Below are 4,678 nucleotides of genomic sequence, written 5' to 3'. Positions count from 1 at the left end.
GGGTGACTGGGTGATAGACACTGGGGAGGGTATGTGCTCTGGTAAGCACTGTGAATTGTGCAAGACTGTTGAATCTCAGATCTGTACCTCTGAAACAAATAATGCAATATATGTTAAGAAAAAAAAAAGAAGAAGAAGAAGGTAGCGGGAGGGGAAGAATGAAGCAGGGGAAATCGGAGGGGTAGACGAACCATGAGAGACGATGGACTCTGAAAAACAAACAGGGTTCTAGAGGGGAGGGGGGTGGGAGGATGGGTTAGCCTGGTGGTGGGTATTGAGGAGGGCACATTCTGCATGGAGCACTGGGTGTTATGCACAAACAATGAATCATGGAACACTTCATCTAAAACTAATGATGTAATGTATGGGGATTAACATAAGAATAAAAAAAAATGGGCAGAGGATATGAAGAGACATTTTTCCAAAAACATACAGATGGCCAACAGACACATGAAAAGATGCTCGGGGCGCCTGGGTGGCTCAGTTGGTTAAGCGACTGCCTTCGGCTCAGGTCATGATCCTGGAGTCCCGGGATCGAGTCCCGCATCGGGCTCCCTGCTCGGCAGGGAGTCTGCTTCTCCCTCTGACCCTCCCCACTCTCATGTGCTCTCTCTCATTCTCTCTCTCTCAAATAAACAAATAAAATCTTTAAAAAAAAAAGAAAGAAAAGAAAAGATGCTCAACATCACTGATCGTTGGGGAAATGCAATTCAAAACTATAATGAGATATCACCTCACACCTACCAGAATGGCTAAAATCAAAACACAAGAAACAAAAAGTATTGGCAAGGATGTGGAGAAAGGGGAACTCTCTTATACTGTTGGTGGGAATACAAACTGGTACAGTCATTCTGATAAACAGTATGGAGGTTCCTCAAAAAGTTAGAAATAGAATTACCGTATGATCCAGCAATTGTACCACTAGGTATTTACTAATTCAAAGGGACACATGCCCCGCAATGTTTATAGCAGCATTATCTACAACAGCCAAATTATGGAAAGAGTCCAAGTGTCCTTTTATGAATGGATAAAGATGTGGTATATACACACAATGGAATATTAGCCAAAAAAAGAATGAAATCTTGCCATTTGCGATGACATGGATGGAGCTAGAGAGTATAATCCTAAGTGAAATAAGTCAGAGAAAGACAAATACCATATTATTTCCCTCATATGTAGAATTTAAGAAACAAAACAAACAAGCAAAGGAAAGAGAGAGAGAGAGACAAACCAAGAAACAGACTCTTAACTATAGAGAACAAACTAATGGTTACCAGAAGGGAGCGGGGTGGGAGGATGGGTGAGATAGGTGATGGGGATTAAGGAGCGCACTTTATGTGATGAGCAGCAGGTGATGTATGTAAGTGTTGAATCACTATATTTTACACCTGAAACTAATATTACACTTTATGTTAACTGGAATTTAAATAAAAACTTAAAAATATGTGCATTCTTTAATCATTGAATGTATGGTTTTATCAAATGATCATTAGACCTAATTTTATCAATTGTTAAAAGCTCTTATGCACTAAATTATTTTTCTCTGCTTTATCTCCCAATTACACAAATAGATGTGTTAAATTACCATATTATGTATGAACAAGTTCATACTGATACCTCTGATTCCAATCCAACACTATGAATTTCATTTTTCCCTTCCCCCTTTTCTTTATACTTTCCTACTCCAACAGTGAGAAATCATCCTGCTCTTATTATTTACATTCTACTTATTTGTTCTTAGTATGTACATAATGTAGTTTCAAAATTGCTTATCCATACCCCTGTGAAAGACAAATCTACTAACTAAATTACAGTACTGTGTACAGTTTTTACAGAATCTAGTCAAAATATTATATTTCAAAGTTACTTACATTAGCTCTTTTCTTCCCCACCTTTCCAATGTAGTAATATTATTGATTAGTAATATTATTCATTATATTATTTATCTGTAACTGTTTGTACTTTGTTTTGGATTCCCACTTATTTATTTTTGAGTATGTGAAACATTATTATGGTTCCGATAGAGCTATAAAAAAAGGTATACTCAGAGAAGTGTTGTTTCTTCCACATGCCCACTACTCTGTTCTCATCCCCGCCAAACTTTCTGCACCTCTTGCCCACAAATCTCTTTTTTTTAATTTTAAAGATTTTATTTATTTATTTATTTGAAAGAAAGAGAGAGGGAGAGTGAGCAGGAGGGAGAGGGAGAGAGAATCTGAAGCAGACTCCACACTGAGCGCAGAGCCCAACATGGGGCTCAATGCCACGACCTTGAGATCAAGACCTGAGCAGAAAACAAGAGTCAGATGCTCAACACACTGAGTGACCCAGGCACCACCCCCAATCTCTTTAATTTCTGATTTATTCTTCCTGTATTCTTTTACACAAACTAGCAGATTCATGTATATTTTCTTTTTTCTTTTTTTTTTAAAGATTTTTATTTATTTATTTGACAGAGAGAGACACAGCAAGAGAGGGAACACAAGCAGGGGGAGTGGGAGAGGGAGAAGCAGGCTTCCTGCCGAGCAGAGAGCCTGATGCAGGGCTTGATCCCAGGACCCTGGGATCATGACCTGAGCCGAAGGCAGACGCCTAACGACTGAGCCACCCAGGCGCCCCTCATGTATATTTTCTAATATCTTTTTTCTTACATAAATGTACTTTCTAAATGTTTTTTTTTCAGTTTTAAGAAATTTATTACAAACACGTAAATGTTTATGTATTCACAAAAAGTTGCATTCATTTACATTGCTGAGTAAATTATAAGAACATAAATAGAATGAGACCAAATCATAATAGTAACACAATATTTGGAAGCCCATTACAACAGTCTTTTTACTCCTTAAAATGATCCTGTTAGAGGCTCTGTTGCACAATGAATAGTGCATTGGACTTCTAAAATATGACCTTGTTAGAAACAAGAATAATGCTAAATTAAGTTTCTTCTAGCAGTAAATTTTCTTATAAAGAAAACAATCAACAAAATTAGAGCAGGATAAAAAGCTCCGGTAAGTGTAATAGAAATAAAAAGAAATCTATAACAGGGGCGCCTGGTGGCTCAGTCAGTTAGGGATCTGACTTCAGCTAAGGCCCTGGTTTCAGGGTCCTGGGATTGAGCCCCGCAATGACAGGCTCTTCGCGCTGTGGGCAGTCTGCTTATCCCTCTGCCCACCCGCCCCCAACTCGTTCTCTCTCTTTCCCTCAAATAAGTAATAAATAAATAAAATCTTATAAAAAGAAATCTGTAACAGTTTTAAAATAATAATACAAGAGGCATGTAATACGGATGTGATTTGATGTGGGGTTTGGGAGCAAACAGTCAAGAAAGAATTCTTGAGACATTTTTGGTGCAAAAAAAAAAGGTGGTTTTATTAAAGCACAGGGAGAGGACCCATGGGCAAAAAGAGCTGCACTGGGATTGTGAGGAACGAGTGATTATATACTTTTAAGTTGGGAGGGGCAGAGATAAAGGAAGTTTCCAAAAGGATTTTCATATGTTAAAGAAAATTTACAGGATCCTGGAGGCCTGGCTATTGTCAAACTAAGGGGTTTTTTTCCTCGAGCAAAGCATTAACATTAAGGCCGTTGGGAGTTCCTGGAGGAATGTCATACTCTGCCTCTCTCAAGTATTTGTCAATGGGCTGCAAGTGGTAAGAAAATTTAAATTTTTTTTTTTAAGATTTTATTTATTTATTTGATATAGAGATAGAGAGTACAAGTAGGCAGAGAGGCAGGCAGAGGGAGAGGGAGAAGCAGGCTCTCCGCTGAGCAGGGAGCCCGATGTGGAACTCGATCCCAGGACCCTGGGATCATGACCTGAGCCGAAGGCAGCCGCTTACCCGACTTAGCCACCCAGGCGCCCAAATCTAATTTTATCTACATTTCCTTTTGCCTTTGTTCTCCACATCATTACCCCATGAACAATTTTCACCCTTAAATCTTTAAGATTGCTGAGGGTGGAAGGTCTTATCTTCCTTAATGTCTTCCTGCTGAATAGGGGCATAGAGATGTCCCTACCTACAGGTCAACATTGATCTGTTGGGGAACTTACATATAGGAGTTACAAACGGCAGAGGCAGCCAAATCCAAGGTAGACAATATTTGTGAATCTCCTTGGGTAGAAAGGATCATCTGTTGGCTTGAAGTTATGGCAGTGAAGGGAGTTTCAGCACCAGGCTTTGGAAAAGACATTGGAAAACACAACAAAATAAGGTTGTTATTATTATTATGAGAAAGAGAAGCCCAAATAAAAGACCTTTGCTTGTTGACCAAAATCTTCCTCCAGTGCAGGAATTTAACCAATCACTGATGGAAACAGAGGCATCCTTTAAAGCACCAATTTGAGTATTCATGTCTTTTAGTAATCCTGTCACCTTTTTGTGGTAATATGGAGTATATACATAACACTTTGTTTTAATAAAATACAGGTTCCTCCTTGAGCTGCAGTCAGGACATCAAAGGCTATTCGGTTTTGGAGGGCCACTTTTTGAATTTATGGGTAACTGCATGTTGGGCTTAGTTAAAGGTGGCCTCCGAATGTTTGGCTAAAGCCTCTATTTGCAATTTTACATCAATAGTGGCAGCTTCTAGGACAAATATGACCAAGGGATAAAACCATCAAGAAGCCCTCTTTATGTCTAGCCTTAACAATATCCTAATTATGAGGAGTCACTGGCAA

The 4,678-nt window shown here is 38.9% G+C and overlaps 1 protein-coding gene across 1 annotated transcript in view; it reads right to left on the bottom strand.

Annotated features, from left to right (window-relative positions):
* The window catches only part of CUNH14orf39 (chromosome unknown C14orf39 homolog), a 163,699-nt gene extending 159,496 nt beyond the window's left edge, over positions 1 to 4,203 (bottom strand). Inside the window, exon 1 of the mRNA XM_034993380.1 lies at positions 4,052 to 4,203. The gene's annotated coding sequence lies outside the window, so the exon portion shown is untranslated. The remainder of the gene's footprint in view (positions 1 to 4,051) is intronic.
* Between the last annotated feature and the right edge of the window lie 475 nt (positions 4,204 to 4,678).

Source organism: Mirounga leonina, unplaced genomic scaffold, assembly GCF_011800145.1.
Source record: "Mirounga leonina isolate KUSES-001 unplaced genomic scaffold, KU_Mleo_1.0 Mir_82, whole genome shotgun sequence".
Lineage (NCBI taxonomy): Eukaryota > Metazoa > Chordata > Mammalia > Carnivora > Phocidae > Mirounga > Mirounga leonina.
Note: the sequence above shows the minus strand (reverse complement) of the source record. Positions and strands in the feature narration are given on the sequence as shown.